General features: G+C 40.2%; 1 long non-coding RNA gene across 1 annotated transcript; it reads left to right on the top strand.

Moving 5' to 3' along the window:
* The first annotated feature begins 4,076 nt into the window (after positions 1 to 4,076).
* On the top strand, positions 4,077 to 12,208 carry LOC145420651 (uncharacterized). The gene is made up of 2 exons (XR_013901968.1): positions 4,077 to 5,954; positions 11,029 to 12,208. It is a non-coding gene; the product is annotated as an uncharacterized LOC145420651 (long non-coding RNA).
* Positions 12,209 to 27,234: the final 15,026 nt, after the last annotated feature.

Here is a 27,234-nt window from a genome sequence, read left to right as displayed (position 1 = left end):
CGAACAATAAAGGCTCAGTGAAAAATAGCTCTGGGATGTGGTTTAGTCAAAGCATTTTCTTGCCATTATAGTTACGTGGGTGTGGAGGGTGGGATCAAAATAAAACCCCAATGACACCTGCACTCTACTATTTGTGAGAACAAAAAATAGCTGCAGGCACCATATCTGGTCAAGTCATTACTTTAATCACTCCAGAGGTTGTGCAACATCTGGACTCATCTATGATGAGTGATACATCAAAAGGCTGAAGCATTCCCATGCAAAGACCCACAGACAGTCTGGCAGGAACAAAGAGGTAAGTCCAACTCAGTGCTTGTTCTTTTGCGATTCAAGTATTATTATTATTAGTGTTAGTATAATAAAAGGATGCTTACTTTTACATTAATTACAATGACCTTCACAGATTTTTACCATTCATACACTGCATTTAACTTGAGAAGGACAGCATCGACCCTTATGTAATTATTGTAGCAGAGTGTTGTTGCCCGGGTGGACAAATGTTCAAATGTTTACCCAAAGGTTTCTAATTTATAATCATATGAGTCAAAGAGGCGCAAAAAATACTGAAAATGTCTTGCAGTGTAGTTTTACGAATGATAACACTAATTAATATATTACACAAATTGTCTTTGGTCAATAACCACATACTTGAATGTAGTCTATCTTTGTTTTAAAAGATTTGCAAACACCTTTATAAGATAAACCGCTGAAGCTCAAATGGTTCCACTCTCTGTAATACCAGCGTGGAAGTGTCAGACAGCTGGATGTCACATGAGGGGTCATTTTATAATAACACACTCTGGGACACTCAGTGGAACAGCCAGGATTTTCTGATCTTTGTGTTTTCCAAATCAGAGGCTCTGCAGCAACTCAAAACCACAACTCTACAAAAGTTTTATGAGAACTAAAACAATCATGGCATCAGTCAACCAAAGAAGTTCTTTTTATTAGGTCAGACTTAGTGACATAACTGCCGTGTAATCACATAAACACTTTGGCTACGTTTCTATAATTCCTCTCTGTAAGCCCTCATAAAGTAATTCCCCATAGAGAACAATGCGCTTCCTGTGATTTTTGGCAGACATGATGGGATTCCTGGCTAGGATGTGCTCTGACCTCTGACCCCTGAGCTGACTGCACCTGGTGAACTTAAACATGCAGCAAATATTTTGATGGAAAAAAGGTGACCTTCATCATCTTTTGACGCACGTCAACAGGTTTAAAAAAATCCATAATTAGATGACGGTTAATTAAATATAAGTTGCAACTGAAAAACTATAAGGGGGAAATTTTAGTTCATTTTCATACCATCCATCATAATTTTACATTTTTTAAGTCACTGTTCAGCACGCGTGACCACATTTGTTCCTCCTCTGTCACATCTGTGTGGTGTGTTTTGTACATTACTGCTGTTTATTTTTCCCCGTTGTCATCTGGTCACATGTAAAGCAGAGAAGCAGCAAAAAGGCTGAATGCTCCAAAACAGACAAGGACCATGTTGGCAAAGACGGCTACGTGACCAGAATTCCATTCTGGATGAAATTCATCTTTGCTTCCTATTTTATTACTTTGAGAGCCATGCCAGAGGCCTGCTTTTACTCCGCAGCATGGAAACACTAAGCACATCTTCTCCTTGACTAATATACAAGTGCTCCACTATCCAGCTTAACCACAATGCAACAATCTCTTTTCAAGAGCGAGTCATCTTTGAAGATTTTCACAATTTAGAACAGATTTTCTTGTCCCTGCACTGGAATATTTCCTTTCTTTTATTGATTATTTGTAATGAGCAACCTTAAATGTATTCACAAATGTTCTTTTCCTCCAACATCCCACTGACTAATCACACTATGGGAGTTTTATATCAACATTTTCTTGCATTTCTAAAGTTCAACTACTTTATCGTTGAACTCAGAAGTGGAAAATACTCTGATCAGATATGACTTATGAGGCAACTAGCTATCTAGCTTCTGAGCAGTTGCTAGGGTGTAAAGAAAAGTGTGTTTACATTTTTCCTCTTGATCTAATAATGACAGAAAGGTGTTCAGCAGTTTTCAACAGTTATCAGCTGTTTACATGTTTAGCTAACTGAACATTAGTAACTTCGATAAGGATTTCAAAGGCTCAGATTCAGTGAGGTGTTTTGTTTTTATACTTGATTCATTCCCCGAGAGACAGAGGGTGTTTTTTTCATTTCATCAAAAGGGAAAACTGAGTCATCAAAACATCACTGATACAAAAGGAATCAGTCTTACCAACCTGTTGCAGCTCTTACTGACTGCATGTTTTGACAATGCACCTCTAGATTACAGCAAACAACTAAGACATGGTACAGTACTCATTATGCTAATGCCATGATCCCTTTCATGCCTGTGAAAAATTAGAGTATTCTTTTTTGTTATACTTGTATGATAATGTGAAGGTGAATGCCCTCTACAGACAACAGTAGATAGGAAAAGTCCCAGACACTATTAGTTTGCTATTCATTTACTGAACTGGCAGGAGATGAGAGAAGGTGGGCAGACTGAAGGAAGAAGCACTGGCTTTTAATTTCCTGAAGGGAGCACGCCCTGCTACTGCTCTACAGCTTATGTTTATCCGATGGCCTGTAATTCCTCCTGGCCTTGGCCTTGTGTGGAGTTACAGACTCGCTGCTTCAAACACACCGTCACTGCCACAGCAAAGACACTGTGTGCCCATATGGTACACCTCCACTATCTGTACCAGTATGACACAGCTGCACATTAGCATCACTGTACAGTCGCATGTTTAAGAGTTAAAGAGAAAATATACAACAAACACACAGAGCAGCTGCAGAGGTTTAAAGCACTTCAAAAGTGGAAGTTTTGCTTATATTTCTTTTAGTTTTTATTAAATAACATTTGCTTTTAACCTTTTTTGAACTTTTACAGTTTTTTCTTTACATATTCAGGTCATTTAAATTATTGGCCACCACCAAATATGTGATAACACGGGATCTAAAACTACAAGACCAAACCCAATCATTAACTATGCTTGCATATAAATAATCATTTGGAGAGGATAGAGGCAACACAATGTGTTTCTTGTTTTTTCTTTGACACAGCCTCCATCTCGCTAACAAACCACAAAAACAACACTGCACACATAGCTAACTAATCTGTGCTGTTGCTCGCTTCTCTCTTCTCACGCTCGCTGAACAGACTAAAGGCACAGAGGCGGGCCTGCAGCCAGAGAGCAAACCTTGTGCTTGCAGAGCGGCACTGACAATGTTTCTCTTCAAAAAAAATTGAGCGAGACATCTGATTTGGGTCCAGCTGTAATGCAAAGAAATTCAGGCAAGTGCAAGATTAATTTAACGTTTGTGAAACCTTGACAGAAAAATTCAGTTGTTGCGAAATGTGTTTTATTTTCACTCAACGGGAACAAAGTTGACTGTAGAGTAAAGACGTGTTTGAATTCATAACTTTAAGCACTTAAGAAATGACCAGGCTACAGTTTCAGTGAAACATTTTATTAAATTTCACATTGAATCGTGTGCATTGTAGTGAGGGAATAAGTATTTGTTTATAATACATACCATCCAGTAAAAGCTTAGTTGGAAACAACATAGTTACTGACAGCCAGCGTCCATGGTTAATTATACCAAATCCTGACAACAGTCAAAGCCTCAAGTGGCTTTACACTGCAAAATAAAGACTGTACAGTAATACAAATAAAACCCCAATAATCAGCTGACACCCTATAAAGCAAGTATTTAGCGACAAATTCCCTTTTAACAGGAAGAAACCTATAGCAGAACCACATTTAGGGAGGTGAGCTTTCACTGCTTTCACTGCTCTCGGCTCAATTACCCTCTGTGTTGTTTGGAAATGGAGCTAGCATTAGCAAGTACACCAACCCTCTGATTTAGCATTATAATAGATATGCTTCCTATGTTAAGTACAATTTATGGTCCTACAAATGTGTCCAGCTGTGGTTTGTGTTTGGACAACATACAGAGCAATGCAGACATGCTGACATGCAGTACTCCAAAATCCCAACTGCATGCCCATGGACACAGATGACCTATGTCCTGGGCCAGAACAGGGAAGGAAGTGACAGCAGAACAGGAGAAGTGTGAAAAAATGATCAGAGATCAAAACTACAGCATGAAAGGTACAAACTCTGGCTGAAGTGGAGACTTCATTGTTTTAACAGTCAGTTTCACTTCAGTTCTTTGTATGTTTTAACTTCACTCTTCTCCACAGCTGGCTGACAGACCAACAACAGCACATGGAAGAGCAGTGCACACATGGTTGACATATTTTTAATATAATTTTTTTTTTAATGAAAGTGTAGACTTTCACTTTCTGTAAAAGTCACCGCACCCCACTGCTGTCTACCACTCTTTGACCTCGACTAAGCATACAGGCAGCATCGATGGTTATCCCATGAGGGATAACCCCAGAACTACACAAGAAGATCTTGTTAATGATCTCAAAGCAGGTGGGACAACATTCAAGAAAACTAAGGGTGGCACATTACATCGTTATGTTTTGAAATCATGCAGGACAGCTAAACAAGACTTGTGAGAATATCATGCGGTTGGGTGAGACCAAATTGAGCTATTTGGCACAAAAAATGGTGACAATGAACCCGTAAAAAATATCGGTACCATCAAATCTGGTGGTAGAGGCATTATGCTTTAGGAATGTTTTTCTCTCAGTGGTACAAAACAGCTCTACTGGAATTGAAAAGAAAAAAGTCCCTGATGAGGAGCTGCTTAAGTCCGGCAGAGCACTTACAGTAAGACACATCATTTGAATTCAATAATGGAAGAATATGCCGTAATATTAATGAACGACAATATACACCCACACTGGAAACTATAACACAAGCTTTTATTATTTTCTCAATATGAACATTTCTTGCACAAACACAGACCATTGCACCATGGCCTGAAAAAAGCCACAATGTCTTCAGTTTGAAACCTCAAACCAACGTATGACCGCCTGCAGGAATTAGAGTATTCTCTGTTGTTGGCCACAAATCGACTCCCCCTATTCTCCACACAGAGGTGTGAAATATTAAAGATAGCTGTGGCAGACAGATTTCCACATGTGCCCTGAACCTCTCCACAGGTCAGCACTGCGTGAGAGACGAGGTTGTAAACAGCTGTGACTGAGACACTGTTACTGCAAGCAGGCCGATGTCTGAAGAAGTTAAGACTGGTTTTAACTGAGGCATGGTATGTTGTGGTAGTGTGAATTGGTAGCTAGCACTATGACAACTTTGTGTGTTGTGTGGGTCAAGAATGAAGTCAGGACTAACCCAGCTGCAGTCTTTCATGCCATTTTTTAAAGCTTTTCGTGTTTGTTATGTCAGGCTGTCAACAGGATTAACTTGTAATTTTCCATTTTACCCTTAACCCTTGTGTTGTGGATAGGCGTAGCTTTGGGTCACGTGGTGTCAGTAATAGTGATTGCTATATCACCTGTTCACGGCCCGAGGGAAATTTTGTGAATGAGTGGGTGATGGGGGAAGTTGACTTTTGCTGACCGCTCAAGCTTGGAATGTTTTTGATCACTGTTTTTCTACGGATTTTAAGGATTTGATAACAAATAAAGGAGTTTTAACCTGGAACTTTGACTTACGTTTTAAACAGCGGGCGCGTCAACATTATTCCCCTATTCAGCTGCTCGGCGACTCAAAGGCTTGACAGTCGCCAATACCTTGAGACAGAATGGCAACATGTTAAGGGTGTACCCTGCCTTTCTTGATCTGTGTTGCTAATGATCCATTATAATTATCTCCTCTTCAGTTCTTGAGATCAAACAGGGTTTCAACCAGTGTTTTTCAGGCTCGGCAGGTCAACAGGCTGGAGCCAGATGGGCTGGTCAAAATATTTCAGAAAGTGCTGATCTGCTGGGATTTTCCCCACACTACCAACTCTAGGGTTCAGAGAAAACAGCCTGAAAGACAGAAGATAACCAGTAAGTAGCAGTTCTCTGGGCCAAATTTGCATGAAATCAAAGACATGCAGTTAGTGGTGTTAAGTTAATTGGTGATTGCCAATAGGTATGACTGTGAGTGTGAATACAGGGAGTGCAGAATTATTAGGCAAGTTGTATTTTTGAGGAATAATTTTATTATTGAACAACAACCATGTTCTCAATGATCCCAAAAAACTCATTAATATCAAAGATGAATGTTTTTGGAAGTAGTTTTTAGTTTGTTTTTAGTTTTAGCTATTTTAGGGGGATATCTGTGTGTGCAGGTGACTATTACTGTGCATAATTATTAGGCAACTTAACAAAAAACAAATATATACCCATTTCAATTATTTATTTTTACCAGTGAAACCAATATAACATCTCCACATTCACAAATATACATTTCTGACATTCAAAAACAAAACAAAAACAAATCAGCGACCAATATAGCCACCTTTCTTTGCAAGGACACTCAAAAGCCTGCCATCCATGGATTCTGTCAGTGTTTTGATCTGTTCACCATCAACATTGCGTGCAGCAGCAACCACAGCCTCCCAGACACTGTTCAGAGAGGTGTACTGTTTTCCCTCCTTGTAAATCTCACATTTGATGATGGACCACAGGTTCTCAATGGGGTTCAGATCAGGTGAACAAGGAGGCCATGTCATTAGTTTTTCTTCTTTTATACCCTTTCTTGCCAGCCATGCTGTGGAGTACTTGGACGCGTGTGATGGAGCATTGTCCTGCATGAAAATCATGTTTTTCTTGAAGGATGCAGACTTCTTCCTGTACCACTGCTTGAAGAAGGTGTCTTCCAGAAACTGGCAGTAGGACTGGGAGTTGAGCTTGACTCCATCCTCAACCCGAAAAGGCCCCACAAGCTCATCTTTGATGATACCAGCCCAAACCAGTACTCCACCTCCACCTTGCTGGCGTCTGAGTCGGACTGGAGCTCTCTGCCCTTTACCAATCCAGCCACCGGCCCATCCATCTGGCCCATCAAGACTCACTCTCATTTCATGAGTCCATATCAGATATCAGGATCAGATAGCAGGATGGCGCGGCCACGTCCAGACGCCTTCCTGACCACTCCGCTCCGACTATCTACTTTTCTTGTTTTGACCTATTTTTTGCTCTGGTTTTCATCCCAAAATCCTCTAGTCTTATAGTTTACGACAGCGGATCACTTGTAAACATCGGTGCCAAGGTTGCACATCTAATCTTGGACACTTTTAAACCTGACCCTTCCTGGCCATCAGAGATTCTAGGCGGCGCGGAGAACAACAAAGGACGGGCCGCTCATCCGAGGCGCAGAACAAAGAAGTGCCGGGGGAAAAGCGCTGGTATTAGGAACAGACTGAGACAGCAGGCGCATCGCGCACCACTGCCCAGTATCCTACTGGCCAATGTACAATCCATGGAGAACAAGCTCGACGACCTAAGAGCAAGGGTCACCTTCCAACGTGACATGAGGGACTGCAACATTCTGTGCTTCACGGAGACATGGCTGACCCCCACCGTGCCGGACCAGGCCGTAACTCCGTCGGATTCATTCTTTGTGCTCCGCGCTGACAGAACGGCAGAGTCGAACAAAACCAAAGGTGGGGGAGTGTGTTTCATGGTAAACAGAAAGTGGTGTGATGCCAGGAGCATTTCTACTCTCTCCAGCGGCTGCTCGCCACATCTGGAGTTCCTGAGCATTAAGTGCCGCCCTTTCTATCTGCCCCGTGAGTTCACCTCGGTCATCGCCACGGCGGTCTACATCCCACCCCAAGCGGACACAGGTATGGCTTTGTCCGAATTACATGATGTGCTGAGCTCGCTTCAAAACAAGGACCCGGGCGCAGCCCTCATTGTAGCAGGAGACTTTAACAAAGCGAACCTCAGACAAGTCATGCCAAACTTTTACCAGCATGTCTCGTGTCCAACGAGAGGGGATCGAATTTTGGATCACTGCTACACGCCATACAAGCAGGGCTACAAAGCTGTCTCACACCCGGCTTTTGGGAAGTCTGACCACAACGCCATCTTCCTCATCCCCCAGTATAAACAAAGCATACGGAGGGAGGACGTGACCACGAGGGAGGTAAAACGGTGGACTGCCCAATCAGAAGCTACGCTACAGGACGCACTCAACGACGTCGACTGGGACATGTTCAGAGCATGCGCAGTCGACATCAACGAGTTTACGGAAGTAGCAGTATGCTTCGTCAATATGCTAGCGGAGGAGATTATCCCCACTGCGAGAGTCACCACATTCCCAAACCAGAAACCGTGGATGGACAGATCGATCCGCACTGCAGTAAACGCCAGGACTGCCTCCTACAACGCGGGTCTCGCCACTGGCGATATGAGCGCCTACAAAGCGGCCTCATACGGCGTGCGGTAAGAGATGCCAAACGCCGGTACCGGGAACGTGTGGAGTCCCACTTCCACCAGGGCGACACACGGAGTATGTGGCACAGACTACGCACCATTACGGACTACAAAGCCAGGGACACTGCGCTAATCAACGCTGACTCTGCATTCACCAACGAGCTGAATCAGTTCTACGCCCGTTTCGAGGTTAGCCAGGCAGCTAATGCTATCTACCGCCTGACTACCGAGGACAGTGACGTCATCAGCGAGAGACCGGTGACCAGCATCGCGGAGCATGACGTCCGAGCGGCACTGAGGAGAGTGAACACAAGGAAAGCGGCGGGGCCAGACGGCATCACCGGCCGTCTGCTGCACTGCTGTGCTGACCAGCTAGCAGGTGTGTTCACTTACATCTTCAACGAGTCCCTGGCGAAGTCTGTGGTCCCCACATGCTTCAAAAGATCCACCATCATCCCTGTGCCCAAGAACTGCAAACCCTCATCCCTGAACGATTACCGGCCAGTTGCACTGACCTCGGTAGTAATGAAGGTGTTTGAGAGGCTGCTGAAGAACATCATCTCCTCCTCCATCCCAGACACCACAGATCCGCTGCAGTTCGCCTACAGATCCAACAGATCCACAGAGGATGCCATCGCCCACATCCTACACACCACTCTCAGCCACGTGGACAAGAAACAGGGTAACTATGTGCGAATGCTGTTTGTTGATTACAGTTCAGCGTTTAACACAATAGTGCCCTGCAGACTGTTCACAAAGCTGAGGGATCTGGGACTTAACAGCCGTCTGTGTGCATGGGTGTTGGACTTCCTCACTGGCAGAACTCAGGTGGTGAGGGTGGGCAGGTGCTTCTCCAACAGCATCACCATCAACACAGGAGCACCTCAGGGATGTGTCCTCTCGCCACTGCTCTACTCCCTCTACACTTCAGACTGTGTGGCCACCCATGGCTCCAACACCATTGTGAAGTTTGCTGACGACACAGTGGTGTTGGGTGCCATCTCCAACAACGATGAGGCGGCCTACATGGATGAAGTGAAGAATCTGGCATCGTGGTGCCAGGACAACCACCTCCAGCTGAACGTCGGCAAGACCAAGGAGCTGGTGGTGGACTTCAGAAGGAGTCAGCACAGAGACTACAAGCCCATTATCATCAATGGAGCTCCAGTGGAGAGGGTGCAGTCCTTCAAGTATCTTGGTGTCCACATCTCCTCAGACCTGACATGGGCTGCCCACATTCAGGTCCAGACCAAAAAGGCTAGGCAGCGCCTGTATCACCTAAGACAACTGAGGAAGTTCAGGGTCTCTCCAAAGATCCTCAGGATTTTCTATACAGGCGCTGTGGAGAGCATCCTCACACAGAACATCGTGGTTTGGGAACAGCTGTGTGAAGGACCAAAAAGCTCTCCAGAGAGTGATCCGTACAGCAGAACGCTGCTGCAGGATTGCTCTCCCCCCGCTTCAGGACACCTACACCAGGAGATGCCGGACAAGAGCAGCGCAGATACTGAAGGACCCGTCCCATCCTGGCAACAAACTGTTCCAACTTCTGCAATCTGGTAGAAGGTTCCGCATCTTCTGGGCAAGGACAGAGAGACTCAAGAGGAGCTTCTATCCCCAAGCCATCCGTGCCCTAAACACACACACCCGCCCTCTCACATCATCTATAATTGACTGAGACAGGACTCTTCCAGACACTAAACCAAGGCACAATGTACATTTCAATTGCTTTAATTTTAAATATGTTTATATTGTCTATCCTGTAAAATAGTCAGATGTCTATTCATATTAATGTACAGAATTCACCTGCTTGCTGCTACTACTGCACATTCACCCAATGTATATACTACATATATATATATATATATATATATATATATATATATATATATATATATATATATATATATATATAATGTTCTTCCTCTACACCCCCCCCCCCCCCCCAATTTTTTTGCACATGTCGAGGAGCGTGTCAGGCTACATTTCACTGTGTGTTATACTTGTATAACTATGCATGTGACAAATGAAGAACCTTGAACCTTGAACCTTGATAAAACCTTAGAAAAATCAGTCTTGAGATATTTCTTGGCCCAGTCTTGACGTTTCAGCTTGTGTGTCTTGTTCAGTGGTGGTCGTCTTTCAGCCTTTCTTACCTTGGCCATGTCTCTGAGTATTGCACACCCTGTGCTTTTGGGCACTCCAGTGATGTTGCATCTCTGAAATATGGCCAAACTGGTGGCAAGTGGCATCTTGGCAGCTGCACGCTTGACTTTTCTCAGTTCATGGGCAGTTATTTTGCGCCTTGGTTTTTCCACACGCTTCTTGCGACCCTGTTGACTATTTTGAATGAAACTCTTGATTGTTTGATGATCACGCTTCAGAAGCTTTGCAATTTTGAGGCTGCTGCATCCCTCTGCAAGATATCTCACTATTTTTGACTTTTCTGAGCCTGTCAAGTCCTTCTTTTGACCCATTTTGCCAAAGGAAAGGACGTTGCCTAATAATTATGCACACCTGATATAGGGTATTGATGTCATTAGACCACACCCCTTCTCATTACAGAGATGCACATCACCTAATATGCTTAATTGGTAGTAGGCTTTCGAGCCTATACAGCTTGGAGTAAGACAACATGCATGAAGAGGATGATGTGAACAAAATACTCATTTGCCTAATAATTCTGCACTCCCTGTAGTTGTCTGTCTCTATATTTTAGCTCTGCGGCAGAATAGGGACCTGTCCAGGATGTATCCCCTCCTCTCGCCCTGAAGATAGGCTCCAGCCCTGCGACCCCCGTGACCCTGATGAGGATAAGTGGAAGACAATGGACGGACTAATCGATAGGTGGATGGATGGACATGAAAGAATGGATCTATCTTGCCTTGTATCAAAGTTTTAAGGTGCTGATGTAACGGTGTACATAATACTGTCTTGGCACATTCTGAGCCCTTTAGTACCAAATGGGCCTCGAAAGTCACCATCAGTTCAATGAAACACCTTTGGGATGTGGTGGAACAGGAGATTCTCATCATGGATGTGCAGCTGACAAAATATGTTAATATGTCAATGTTTCCAGCACCTTGTTGAATCTATAGAGTGAAGAATTAAGACACATCTGAAGACAAAAGAGGGGCCAAAGTGGTACTAGCAAGGTATACCTAATAAAGTGTCTGGATAACTGTATGTTAATTACTTTCTCAGCTAAAAAACTACCTGGTTCCTTCCTCTCTTTCTAACCCACTTGCGTCACAGTTCTGTCTGTGCCATTCAAGCAGGATTTAGTGTTATAGCGAGTGGACAGCATTACTGCCCGATCACTCACAGACACTTCTTGCATAAACACTGTCATGTATTTTTCCGTTTTCAGACTGTAATATAACACTTTCCGAAACACAGTACAGAAATGTGCATCTTGAATCAGTTGTACTCTGCTGTCAAGGCCCCATAACGAGGAGCTCGTCTGGCTAAATTACACCAGGAAAGGACCAAGAAAAAAATAGAGAGACTCCAGTCTCTGCTGTCGCTGACACTGTGACAAAGTTTACAGAAGTGACTAATGTGGGCTACAGGTCCAGGACAGACCAAGGTTTCCACTCAAACTGGAATAGACTTGCAAGGGTTAGTGCCAGGCTATGTGACAAATGTAGCCAAAGTTGATGAGAAAAAAACTGGCTCATAAGTAGGCAGAAATGTGTCAGGGGGGGAAACGGAAAAAAACAGAGACTGAGAGAAGGGTTTGTGGAGCCATTAATACACGTGCATTCCCGCACATTGTAAAGAATAATGATTAATGGATTTTTAAGACATGTTGGCTGGATAGCTGTTTTTGTTATTGCATTCTTTCAAATAGCATCCAATAAATGCTCTTAAACTGAGTCAGTCCCCATAGACATCTGTGTTATTTTGCCCAATTTTATAGCAGAAATAAACATGTTTACAGTCTGGTAAAAAAAACAATGGGTTAGTCTCATGGCTAAGTTCAATCTTTGGTGCACCTGTGCATTTTCACAGAATACATCCAATTAAATTGATTCAAAGCCATGCACTGAAAACTAAACCTGCTAGCTCTGCTAATTCAAGTCACTAAACTCGACCCCTTATAGTGTTGGAGAGTTTTAAAGTGTAGTTATCTTGAAAATAATGTGACTTGTTGTGTCATTATTTGAGCAGATTGTTGTTGTTTTTTTAAATATGTAAGTACTTTGTGTCCGTGCTCAATGTATGGATGGACCTGGATGGATACTAAATGTATGCCACTTTGTATCTTGCACCATTTAGAAGGTAATAGATCAACATTTATAGAATATAGCACAATCAGTGTAATTTTTGTTCATGTTTTGTGATACTTGCACAGCACACACATGCAGTCACACACACCCACAAAACTAATCCTCTGAGCTACTGGCATGTCACCATGCACAGGTAGTGTATCCCTTTGATAGTGAAGGTCAGATTTGGTACCACACGTATCTAATAGCAAAGCTGTGTTTACCAGCAACATTCCTTTACCAAAAAGCTCCAGTTACAAGCCTCCACTGCAACTGGCCTCTGTAATATTCCAGACCAGAGCAGTAGAGCAGAGCTACTCAGAGGAAGGCATCCTGCTCACATTACTGGGTCAGTGGCATTTCTTTACTGGGCAGCCCACCTGGGACAGTTTCAAGAATAAGCGGAAACTACCTATTTAAAGGTTACAGGCAGGTGGTAGTGAGGTATCTCTTTTCCGGTTCAATGCAAAGGGATGGAACTGGACTAAAACAAGAATTTTTATAAGCACAGTTAATTAATAAATGAATGTCTGAGTTCTCTACCTTCATGGTTTCATGGAAACAGCTCCCTTTATTTCATTCTTGTGACTATAGCTTTGACAGGAACGTGAGGGTGCGGTGTTGGGTTCCCTCCAGACCCATTTTGTGCCCTCAATCGGTGGCGCGAGACAAAAGGACCACAGAAACTAGAGCTTCAGGTAGTGCTGCCATTTTGCCATAAGGCAGGAGGGGGAGAAGAATGGAGTCCTTTCTCTGTTCAGCTTCGCTAGCTGTACTGTACACTTTGGAGAAGCACTCAGACCAGAGGGGAGATGGGTTGCCTTGATAATGGATGCACACATACTCACACAAGAGAAGTCTCCTCTTCAGATCTCATCTGCCTGTAGGAGCCTGGCATAGAGAGAGGCAAGAGAAAGAGTTTGGAGTATTTTGCGTTGGTGTGAATTCATCTGCTTGCTGAGTCACTATTGTCACATTTGTCTGGCTTCCATTCAACATGCCAGAGTGAGAAAGCATCCTCCTGGGCTCATGTGACACTGCAACCTTTTGTGGAAAAAGCAGACTGTTCATGGCTGCTTTTTGTCATTTTTGAGTGCTACACGAATACAGCACTGCGAGTTGGTGCAGCTCATTGAGAGCTGCCGTGTTTCGGTCCTCTCTTTTATGGACACAAACAATGAAAGTGCAGAGGTGCTTTGAGAGAGGAACAGGCACATATATTGTACTCAAAAAGCAGAAGAAAGTTCTGCGGAACATCATGATGATCCCATGAGGACTACACATCCTAAACAATGGGCCTTACATTGAAGAGGCTTGTTTTGCAAATCAGTCGACACAAATATGAGAAACTGAATCATGAGCCCTCTGGAGGTGGGCAAAAGCCAACTGTTCATTGATAAAGAAAAACTGAATCCTCTCGAGAAAATCCTTTGAAGGTCTCTGCTGACATAGTTAGCCGACTATTCTATTTGCAAATGATGAAAATAAGTAAGGTTCAACACCTTCTTGTTCAGTGGCTCTTTCATGTCAAGCATGTCTCATATAGTGTAATAATTTTTGGTTAAATTGTAAATAATAACATCTGTTAAATGCTTCTGGACAATTCAATTCACTATGAACTATATTTAAATGTTTTCCACTTGTAAGAGACTGAAAATATAACCCATTTGTTTTAACTCTGATTGGAAGAAACCCACATTAATCTAATGACTTTGGCAGACCTTGAGCTAGTGAAAAAATTGAAATTTAATTTAAACGGGTGTGTAGCCGCCATATCCGTTTTATGGTTAGCAAAGATTTGACTTGCTTGAAATCATTGCTGTAACTCGGGACTTGGTTGACAATTAAAGACTTGAGAACTGAGGTTGCGACTTGCACCTCTGCTTCATACTGTAACCTGTTGATATGTTGAGCTCTCACATCACAATAAAACCAGCCTTTTAGAAAGCAGTGCAGACAGAAGGCCTTCACACAGCAATAAAGCCTATTTTCCTGCAGATTTCCTAAAGCTTGTGATTACTGAGCTAATTACTGACATTCCTCCAAGAACCACGCAGAACGTGGCGGCTTATGAGAACAGTGGGCTCCTTATACAGTACTGTAACAGACGTGTTCACACAGACAATATGCTGTTCTGTTTTATATGCAGTGCTTGAATAATGTTTGGTTTATTAAAGAAACCATGAAGCAAACAAAAACCTGTTTGTGATGTACTCAAATTTTACTCAGATTTAAAGCTACATAAAATATATTTCTTTAATGTATAAATACACCTGCCTAAACGTAAATATTTGCAATAGGTTGTTTAAGTAATCATCATTCTCCGAATTTCTTTTGGCCCTTGTTTTGCGTATTGTGTTCATCACGGCTCTTTATATAACATCTGAAATGAGTGTTAAATGTGCATGCAAATTTGCTTTGGTGTTATAAGTGGTCCATGGACTGAAAAAGCCAGGACTCTTTATGTAGAAAATGTCTTTCTAATTTTCATTTAACATTTTATTTGACTGTTTGTTTTTTCTAAACCAAACCCTGAACTCCTCCCAACCCAAACAATGTAATTGTGCTGCCTAAAATTGACTAAACCGTGGGAAAAAAGTGCTTCAGCTGCAGTAGATTTAATGTGTTTCATTATGTGGTTGACAGCATGGCTTCTTCTCTGCACTATAATCCAGAGCTCTTAACACACTACTGTGCGAAAAGTTTGAGTCATCCCCCATTTTGTGTTATTTTACCTATCAGCTGATCCATCTCCTGTTCATTGAAGCCTCACTGAGTCTCAACTGAGACCATTTCTGATGGTAACAGTTGAGAGGGTATCTGTAAAGACGTCATTATTATTATTATGGAAGGGAAATGGAGAGAAAAGACTAAGGTGTGCCAAATTATATAAGAACTCGATTGAAAATCATAACATATCTTATGGTGTGATGAATCCAAATTTGACCTTTTTGGTTCTGACCGTCATCACTATGTGGAGGTCTGTAGAGTCTAGAGTGCTACCTGACCTCCACAGCTATGAGGTGCCATTCGTAAAGTGAAACATGCTGAAATTAACGGCAACATTTTTCTACATTTAGCTCAAAACTTTACAAAAACATGTTTTTTTGAGTAATTTTTTTACAACATTTAGTAAAATACTTGTAACTTTTCATATTTTAAACACAATTTTAAATGTTAAATCTAAATGTTAAATATTAAATCTAAATGTTAAATCTAAATGTTTAATGTTACATCTAAATATTATATTTAAATCTAAATGTTAAATGTTAAATCTAAATGTTGAATCTAAATATTATATTTAAATCTAAATGTTAAATGTTACATCTAAATATTATATCTAAATTTAAATGTTAAATATTAAATCTAAATATTATATTTAAATCTAAATCTAAAAGTCAAATCTAAATGTTAAATGTTAAATCTAAATGTTACAGAAAACTAAATATTTAGGCTAACATGCAAATTTATTGTACGGATCAACGAAAATACCAAAATAAAAGCTTTCCAAAAACCTCCGGTTCAAAAGTGTGCCGGTAAAATCGTTACATGGAGAAACCTTTTGAATAAAAGTGCGCTCATGCAGACAGGTGTGCACATAGGTGTACACACGGGTGCTCACAGACACAAACTATATCTTTCTTGGCTGCTTCCTCAAAGCACATTGTGCGCTGTCGGTCTTGCGTGCTGGATAATAACATTGAATATTTAGTATTTACTGCTCCTTATACTTGTCTAGGTTATTGCTGTGATGTTGTGCTTATTCTGTTGCTCTCCTTTTGTTTGTTTTTTTCTTCTTTCAACAGCAGATCCAGTGGATTTCTTTTTAGTGTCTTCTCTCACTATCCCTCTTCCCGTCTTTCCCTCCCTCCCTTTCTTTCTTTCTTTCTTTCTTTCTTTCTTTCTTTCTTTCTTTCTTTCTTTCTTTCTTTCTTTCTTTCTTTCTTTCTTTCTTTCTTTCTCCCTTTCCTATCCCCCAGTCATGTCTGTCGTGTCTGTAATAACTAAAAATGAATAATAAAATAAAATTTAAAAAAATAAATTAAATTAAAATAAATTAAACGAAGGTCAGTCAAATGGACCAATATGGCAAGGCTGTGATGATCCACTTGGTAAAGTAAATCTGTTGGGGATCTTTCTTCTTTCTTGGACTTCAGAAAAAAATTTGGATTGCTAATGAACCAAAAATGACTGGCGCCCAAATAAAAAGAAGAAAAAAAAGGCTCATTGACTAAAGACTAAACTAAGTTATAGGCCAACTGATTACAACAAAGGTGTCTTTTATTCTGTCTTCTCCTATCACCCCCAACTGGCCACAGCAGTTGGCTGTTCCTCCCTGAGCCTGGTTATGATGGAGGATTCTTCCTGTTAAAAGTGAGTTTTTCCTTCCCACTGTCACCAACGTCTTGCTCAAAGGGAGTTGTATAATGACTGGGATTTTTTCTCTACTTTTGTAGTGTCTTTGGGGTGATTGAAGTGAAAATAAAGACTATCTCTTGGATGTTGAGTAGGATGTCAAATATGCCCAACCAACAATATGCAAGACAAGTTGCTCCCAAAATAACACATTACTGTGGATGCTATCATTTGACTTACACTGTTTCTCAAAAGATGGCCTGCTATTAATTTCTATCTATTTAACCATGCAGCAAAGGAAACGGGACATAGAAATGAATAAAATATAAAAATGCAGCCACTGTAAATAAATGTTATCCAATTGTCATTACTTTTACTATTTGTGAGACTTTATGGGCTCCATTAGCAGAGATGGGCAGTAACGCGTTACTGTAATCCGATTACTTTTTTCAAGTAACGAGTAAAATAAGGGATTACTATTGCAAAAACGGTAATCAGATTACCTGTAAAAACAGAAAAATAAGACAATCAGTTCTCTTTGGCGCGCAGGCCGTACGCTGCCTCTTCGCCACTGACACTACTTCTTCTAGTGTAGCGTCAGCTACCGATGCGTGCAGGACCGAGCGCCCTCTGCTGGCGGAACTTATACAACAGTAAAACTTACATTGCAGTGGCCTCACTAAAAGAAAGTGTCCTTGAGTATAAAATAAAATGGGGGGCTACTATTTTCATGTCTGTCTTTAACATAGTGCCACACTTACGTCATTGTCATGAGACATTCTCGCAAAAAAAATCACGGTTTTAGTAACGCAGTAACGCAGCGTTCCTACGGGAAAGTAGGGTGGTTGATAATATAAACAGATGTTATAAAAGTGACAGACAGCAGTGGCGATTAATGATAAATGTCTTGTGTGTGGCGAATGTTAAGCTAAAGAGCTAATTTCCAAGTTGGTCCAGTTGTTAGCCTGTGCCGATCCAAGTGTTAGACTGTACCGAAACTCTGTGAGCTCGGTGCAGGTGTATTTTTGGGTTAAAGCCGCAAGATATATATTTTCAAATTCAAATTCAAATTTTATTTGTCACGTACACAGTCATACACAGTACGATATGTAGTGAAATGCTTGGACAACTGCTCGTGACCTAAAGAGAACAAAAAAGGAAAAGGCTATGAATAAGATAGGAAATAAATATGAAAAATTAAAAAGGGTAAATTTAACTAGGAAGGAATAAAATATAAATTAAGGTTAAAAATGAAATAACTGTACAACACAAATTAGAATGAAGGGTAAATTTAACTGGGAAGAATAAGATAAAGATAAATATATAAATTAAAGTTGAAAATAAAATAACTGTACAACAAAACTGCACAAAACTGCACAATAAGAGAAAATGTGAATTGCTTTATGTTTAGTTCATGAAGAGTGAATGCTATAGAAATATGTTAAGAAAAACATTTATTTGAAAGAGATCTAGTTTATTAAATACAGTTAAGAAGACAGGTTCATAAATAGATTAAAACAGTAGTAAAAACAAGATAAAACTGTAATGAGAGTTCACTATGTTGTTCATGTGTATAGTAAAATGTATTTGTGTGATTTAACCAGTTTACAAAGGTGGTGCATGTGAATGTGAAACTGTATAAGTTACTTGTATAAAGTAATGTCAGCTACACTAGAAGAAGTAGTGTCAGTGGCGAAGAGGCAGCGTACGGCCTGCGCGCCAAAGAGAACTGATTGTCTTATTTTTCTGTTTTTACAGTTTTCTGTAAAAATAAATATGTTGCACGGGAGATGAGTTGGCCCATCATTGCAACAGTGTAACATAAGCAAGTGCGACGTTCATGACAACAGCTGTGTGCAGATCAACAATGGATAATATATCGAGTGCGGGAGAGAGTATGAGCGTGCAGCGTTTAAAGCTTGGAAGTACTGACCTTACTTTAAGTTTGGTTCCATAAAAAGTGACAAAAACATTAGCGTCCGTTGTACGTGAGAAGAAAACTTATTTTTACAGCGAAAAAAACCCCTAAACTTCCAAGCAAGCACCGAGTGCGCTATGACGTAATGGGAAACTCACAGAGAAACTCGCGGATTCTTCAACTGACCGCTGCAGCACACCTGCACCAGGGTAAACCTCCGCCTACCCCACTCCTGCTTTACAGGTGAAAATAGCGCAACAGGACCGCTAGTCTTTGACTTTATTTATTTTCTGCTGTGTTTTACTTGCATCTATTTGAAAGACTGAGTGTAAACACACACAAAAAAAATTATTTTATGTGCTGGAATGTGCAGAAAATAGGTTTAAATATTAAACAAATTTCTTCCAGTCAGAGAATGTTGCATATAATTTAATTTTTGCTTGATGCATAAAGTTAAAAGATTAAAACTAATAAAACAAGTTTTAAAGAGGGACTTTTCCATTTGATTACATTTTGTATGATGGAGTATGTAGAAAAAGTAGAATTGGGCTGAAAGATCTATCGATTTATCACCTATTCAGGTTGTAAATTGTGTTTATAAAAAGTAACTAAGTAACTAAGTAATTAATTACTTTTGAAAGTAACGGAATTACTTTTTTGGGGAAGTAATCAGTAATTAGTTACTGATGACTTTTTTCAAGTAACTTGACCAACACTGTCCATTACTGGACGTAATCTTTGCAACACCATCCAAAACACTGGCTGCTTCTAGTCCGGCTGACAGACACTGTGGCCTAATTCACTAGAGACGGGTTGGCAGACAGTGTAAATGACAGGGTAACATCAATGCAAGCCTACAGTAAGACTGGATGGAACGGTACAATCATGGTCAGTGTCTTTCATCTACTGTACACTTTGGTGTGTGTGTGTGTGTCAGACAGCTTAAAGTAAAAAAAAATATCTCTGACCACCATTTTAAGGAGGTACTTAACTCTCTCAGCTGTCATCTACTGCAGTGGGTCACCACTCGTAATTATATAGCGGGTTAAGAGTTTACGGGCACGTGAGGGAGCCAAGGTAAGTCTGTTGTGGTACCAAAAGTGGCCACAAAAGTTGAAGTCACATGTTTACTACAGAAGAAATAATTACTCTCTTTAATGTCTTTGAGTAGTTTGTTGGTCATAAATGAAAATGTACCATACATTAATCCTCTGTTCGAAAATGATACATGGACTGTTTCTTATACATTTCTATTTGAAAACTCAAAACGCTTACACATGTCATTCATATGCATGCACTTTTTTTTCCGTCTAAGTGTTAACTTCTATTTTACAGTCAGACCTTTGTCGTTACATTTTATTATTCTACATTTTTTATAATATTAGAAAACGAAACATACACAAACCATCTTGCAAAATAAACTGATGTAAGAGGAATAAAAATAGCTTGGAAAATACCAAATATCTCTATTTGTTACAATCAATGAACCAAAACACTTTATATTTACTATTCTTATCCCCGCAGCTCCTGTAATTACATCGTTGAACATTTGAAGTGTTCTGCTCAGTTAGCAGCCATGTATTTATGGTGTTATCTACATGGCAATTTAGGAATTAAAGACTTTTAAGATGCCAACCACAAAAAGGAAGAGAATTGCCCTTATTTTTTCCATCGCCTCAAAGCATGCAGGCTTCCTTTGCTTTAAAATGACAACCAAAGACTATATAGTAGGCTTAAACCTACTGGCTAGTCAGCATGCTTTTAACTGAAGTCATTTTAAGCACATTGCCTAATGAGAGCCTGCGGTAACCATCATGTCTGTAAATGTGTCCAAATAAATTAAATTCAAACATTTCGCCAGATTTAATGATGCCTGGGAATTAGATTTAATCTACCACAGAAATCTTGGTTTGTGATTATCAGAGTGGAAATGATCCATTTAAACTTGTAGCTGGACCCAAGATGCGGATATGCAGTGAAGTGAGAGGGCTTTATTGACACAGAACCCGAGTGATAACAAACATAAGGTGAGTGTGGCAAAAAACAGAACTTAGAAATAAACTACAGACTCAGGACCATGACAGAGGCAGAGGTTTGTCCAGAGCTGAGAAGGCTTTTTTGATTGAAGTGGGTATTTTCGTGAGCTACAAATGAGCTACAACTAAAACAGGGAACTGTGTGGCGTGATGTTCTGCTTTTTGAGATCTTATAGCCTATTTCACATTAACAAACAGGTTTGATTTCAAACAGGTTTCTATCTTGAGTTAAAATATCTGGGTGTGGCTAATGAATATGAACTTGGTTTTCCAGAAAATGTGGTTAATCCCAGTTAATTCATGCTATATCTAGGGGGCTGTGCGGCAGGCAAGATGAAGGACCCAAATGCAGGACTCAGAAACAGAAAGTTAAACTTAAACCTCAGCTTTCATTGCTAGAAAAACTCTTCATGAAGCCAAGGAAACAAAACAAGAAACTCAAAGCACTAAGCACTACCTAGGAATCTGAAGAAACTAGAAACCCGAACGGGAATACTCTTTCACAGCACTGTATATAGAGTACATTTCATATTTTGCTGTAAATTCAGCTGTGGATGTCAGTTTGAGGGTGACTCATTAATATCTGTTCACTCTGGTGTACTGTGTAAACAGCAAGGAAGTCTAATATTCTGTACAGGTCAGCTGACTAAGAATTTAGATTCAATCTGTATTACTTCAAAAAAAAAAATCTAGAAGTCTAAGTGGTTAAACTTAGAACTTAGGGGGAAAACTTCTTTTTGGTTTTTTGTTGTTTAAACCTCTGGAAATAGTTAAAGAGATATTCCCTTGTTTGACATGTTTTTGTCTGCACATGACACCCCTGAGCGTCGGTCAACACTGCCCTCTCAGCAGGGTCACCACGCTACATCAGTTTCAACTTATTCCACTTCCACTGACATGCTCTGCTGTTCCAAATACAATGAACTCCCCAGTTTTTCATGCTGCCTTTCTTTTTATTATTTTATATATGATACAGAGACTGGATTTTCTCCTTTCCGTATGACTATCCCATTTAATTTACAATAATGCATCACTCTATAAAATTCCTTGTATTGTATCCTTTTAGTGTAGTGTCTATACAATTTTTAGCATGGCTGTCTAAAAATATATTATTAACAAAACCACAAAAAAAATCACTTCTAAATTTAAAGCTAGAACGCAAACATTGTTACTTGTAAATAGCTACAGGCTGATTAAACATATCCTTGAAAAATAAAGTGTAGTGTAATTTCTTAAAGATGCTAAACTGGAAATGCTAGTAAAGTCTACATGTGTTCAACATGCTCAGCAAAAGCTGACATTCCCACTTTATCATGCTTTCATCGTTAAGGTGCTGAAGGCATTTTTAAAAGGTTCTTATATCACGCATGTTGACTAAGATTGTTAGCAAGAAAATGTTACAATAAGAAATTGCTTATAAACATATGATGGCAATGCTAGCAGTGGATATTCTGTGCTTACTGCCTAACCGCAGGTGTAGCAACTCTGTGATGGGCTCCAGTACAGATATTTTTTTGTCTTTTACTAGCTATGTCATACCTGAACAAACACTCTCCCTCTCTTTATCTCCCTAATAATATCCATTCAATCATTCCAACTTTTGATCAGTACCATGGACAGCAACGACAGTCAGAGAGGTCAAGGGAATGGACAGATTGATCTGATGTGAATCTTCTGTTTGACTGCATCCTAGAGGTTCTCTTTTGGATTCGGACCTGGTGACCATGTTTAGGAACAAAGTTTTGTTCAAGAAAGGTGGTTTAAATTTTGTGATGTGCATTTAATCCTAGAAGCTGGGCACTAGAAGATGGGCACTGTGGCCTTACACAGATGGACATGGTCAGCAACAATACTCACATGGGCCATAAATACAGGATGGCTTTATGATTTCATACCATTTACACCAAATTCAGACCCTTCCATCTGAATTTCATAGCAGATATCTAGACTCATCAGACCAGGCAATGTTTTTCTAGTCTTCTCTTGCCTAATTTTGGTGAGCCCATGTTAATTGCAGCCTCAATTTCCTCTTCTTAGCTGACAAGAGAGGTTCCCAGTTTGGTCTTCTGCTGCAGTCCATCTGCTTCAAGATAAGAGGAACTGTTCTGTTATTCAGAGACGCTTTTCTCTTCTTCTTCAGATTTCTCTTTTTCTTGCTGTTCTCTGTAAACTCTACAGATGATTGTGTGGGAAAATCTTTGCAGATCACCAGCTTCTGAAAACTTGCCCATCTGACACCAACAACCATGCCACATTCTTCCCCATGCAGATGCTCAATTTGGTCAAGTTGTCACGACCATGTCTATATGCCCAAATACACTGAGTTACTGCCATATGATTGGTTGATTAGCTATTTGCAATAATAAGGAGTTTAACAGGTAAACGTCATAAGGTATCTCACATACTGCATCTACTGCCTACTAATTTTGGGAATATTTTTCAAGAATTTGAAATATTACTATCATGAACATGGTTTTGCTGGGCATGTAAGAGGTTTACTGCACAGTGCGGTATTTTAAATAAAATATAAGATCGGAGTTGTCAGCTGTTAAAGAGAAATTTCCCCCCAGAAAAAGACTTCTTTTTCTTCAATGTTGGAGTCATGCAGAGAGTAGTATTTACTTTTTACTGTACTGCTATAAAAACTGCACAAGTGAGAGTGCACTTGTGTATCTGTGTGTGCACTGTGCACATTTGGGCCTCAGCATGTGTGTACATAACAGCAACTGTGTTATTCCTGTCTGCTGTTCACATTAGTTTGAGTCAAATGGAACTTACTGCTGCCAGTTCAGCTCTCTGGGTATGCCTGAGGAAACCCTTCTCGTGGGCCACTGGACGGCCTGGATGCAATTAAATTCCAATATCAGGGAGTGAGGGAGACTCGGTATAAAAAGGCTGTGGCTGCAACGGCCAGATGTGATCCTGCTTTGTGCACTTTAGGTCTGGAACAAACCGCCTGAGTATTTATGGTCGAGGAATGCCACAGCTGCAGGGTGTTCCAGGTGGTAAATGGGTGCTAATAGAAATCCCAGAGACTGCTCCCCACGTCAAGGCGAAGGTTAACCCAAATAGTTTCACACACCTAATACAAAAACACAAATTTGTGGGCAAACCTTTAGCTTGTGAACATATACTAGCTTATATTTAAAACCTATATAAACACTAGAAAGAAGACTAGTGTTTACACTCAAATATTTTTCTTTTTATTTGGATTTTAATAATACATTTACAGAACTATACAGAAGTCTTGAACAACCCCTTATTCATTAACCCCTGATTGAATGAGAAACAGGTGCAGTCATTTATTGTAATATTTGTGAACATAACTGGAAATACATTATATAAGACAAAAACTCAGTTTGGACGATTCTAAAAGGCAATATTGGGTATGTGCTCCTCAGCTCTCTTAGGCAGGCTTTCTTGTAACTTATTTAATCTTCAAAAGTAGTTCTCCACACTTCTTGAAGGACATTCAAGGCTTTGGATGCTGACTTGCTTTTATTCTCTGCCAAGATGATCTCACCTGATTCAATAATGTTGAGGTCTGGGCTCCTGATTGATAGCGTTCCACTATCAACTGCGTTTCTCTAACCAGGCATGCTTTTACTGCACTGGCAGAGCGTCTAGGATCACTATAATGTTGAAAAACTAAGCTGTCAGTAATTTGACACTTTCCAGATGTCACTGCATGATGCTTCAAACTCTGATGACACTTTTCTGCATTAATAATTTCAGCATTTTTGACAAGATCTCAAACACTACTTGCTGAAATGCAGCCCCAAGCCATGACACAACCCCTACTGTGTTTTATAATGGAGACACTCCCTGTTGTACCTCTTCAAAACTCTATAGGAGACAATGATTTTTAACCAAAACGTTAAAAATTTTGTTCATCACACCATAAAACCTGTTGCCACTTTGTATAGTAATTGTACTTTGACAAACCTCAGCCTTTTCTCCCTGTTTCCAGTCCTTAAGAATCTGTTCTTGAAAGTCAAACTTCCACTGAGACTATTACTGATGAGGTTTCAGTGAACAGCAGATAGGTCAAGTTTCTTCTCAAATTTCTACACTATGCCGAGATATGCCAAGCTTCTGGTTAACAGTTCTTTGGGAATCATCTTGTTGGTCCAAAATTACTGTTATTTTACTATTTTTCATAAATTCAGATAAAGAAATGGGAATAAATTGTGTGTTCTTGTAACAGTATCTTTAGGCACTTTGTCATTAGCCATCTATTTAAAATGAGTTCTTTGCTGGCTTGTCTGTTATGTGTAGACACAACACTGGTTCAGTTTTTCCACTTGAATAATCCATATTGGAATATATATTCGCCTTCATAATGACATGAATTAAGTACTTTATGGGGATGAATCGAAACCCTTGATGTGCAAGAGGAATAAAGGTGATTTTTGTTTCTCTGCAAAAATAATCCTCTTTACAGGTAGATTAGCTCTTTGTGTCCTTTGTCCTGCATTCACAGTGGGCAGTTTTCTTGGTCAAGAAATAAATAAGCAGGCATTCCCACTTGCAAGTTATATCAAAGGATCAGATCAAGACCAACAACTTGGCCAAAAGCGGTTTAAATTGCTTCATTATGCAGACTCAGAGCCCACTGAGGTGGCTGCATCCTACGTTGCTTTACCAGGAAATCCCAAATCACCCAATTTCATCGTCAGAAGTCCTGTGGAGCTTAACGGAGGGATCAACATGCTTAGCTACTGTGGTAACACAAGTAAATCAGATTGGCTGGCTGGAGCATGTAAAACAGATTCATTATTCTGAACAAAAGGGTCATTTTAAGATATAAGTAATCATCCTATAAACAAGGATTTTATGTCTCACACAGAATGAACAGAAGTGCCTTCTGGGGCAAAGATTAATGAGTTTCAGCCATGTTACATAAAGAGATCATCTGTTACTTCATGTCATTAAGAAAATAAGGTTTATCCAAAAAGTTGTTCGGAAGAATAACACTATTAAGATCTGCAAATAACTAGTGATCAAAATTGGAAGTTCCATTTACTGTTGGCTCTTAGTTGGTTTAGTTTTTGTGGTAGTAGAAAATATAAATGTCACTTTTTAACGTCAGCCTATAACAGAAGTACTTTCTCTTGTTTGTCAGGTTGAGAGAAAAAATACATTTCACATGTGTTTCAAGAACATCTTTTGTGTTGTGTCTGAAAGACAACCTTTAGCACCTTTTGTGGTCTCCAAACCAACTTCAGTGCCAAGAATTCCTTTACAACACATGAAAACTCACAAATGTCAGCATACAGAGAAATCAGGCCTCTAATCGTCTTTTGTCACCCGGCGGCATTCCTGATGTTTTCCCCTGGCAACCAGGACTTAAGGAAGCACAGAGATTTTGTTTGACAGCCGTATCACTGAGCTTAGTGCCTCTCAGGGCGGGGTCGATGTCTATGGACTGTTTGGGTGAAGAGGGGGAGCTAATATCGCAACACAATGTGGTCTAGCCAAAGACTCGCACACGGTTATTCTTGCAGAACATCACATGTAACGAATCTGCTTAATGAAGCCGGCCTTTCTCTGACGCAAATGCTGACAGCTGAAAGACATATTTATGGGATGGTGCCACAATATTAAAACAGGACGGATTCTTCACGCCAGATGCTTCAGATTCTTCAAGTTTGCGAGTGTCGCTGTGTCAGTCACTAAAAGACAAATCTGTGAACCCATTGGCTAGCCTGATGACTTAGCCTCTGGTGGCAATTAAAAAAAAAAAAAAGGGAGAAAAAGAAAATGGGAATTACAATTTCACATTTGAGCCTGGAAGGAAACGTTGCATTGGCATAGTGAAGAGAAGCAGCCAAACGGAGTTCTTGTTTTTTAAGATCGCACTGTCAGCAGGTGGTTAGCTTATTAAGGACACTAGATGTGCTATTTGCATAAACTATTGAGATGAAATTATGTTTTATGATAAACAGTGATGCATGCACATTAGCCATCCAGCTTCTTTTTACTTTAGCACAAAGAAGCTGGATGCAAAGACCACAGACACCGAGTATTGCTCACTGAATGATCAAATGTTTTTTCCTATATGCTTTTACTGAAAAAAACCCCAAAAACTTTTTTGTAATGTATTCATGGAACATGTTCATAACAGTGGTGATGTTAAAAAATACAAATTTACTGGTCAGCACTTAAGATTAACGTTAAACTATTAATGCAACAATGGCAACTTCAAGAATATCAGCCTGAAAAGTCAATCTTGGACTTTGTTTTATGACTAAATATGGAAAACATCTTGTCAGCATGTTCTCCTAGAAGCCAAAGCAATTGTGCTGAAAATCATACTACAT

Source organism: Astatotilapia calliptera, chromosome 15, assembly GCF_964374335.1.
Source record: "Astatotilapia calliptera chromosome 15, fAstCal68.1, whole genome shotgun sequence".
Classification (NCBI taxonomy): domain Eukaryota; kingdom Metazoa; phylum Chordata; class Actinopteri; order Cichliformes; family Cichlidae; genus Astatotilapia; species Astatotilapia calliptera.
The sequence above is the reverse complement of the archived record's forward strand: the minus strand, read 5'-3'. Positions and strand labels throughout refer to the sequence as shown.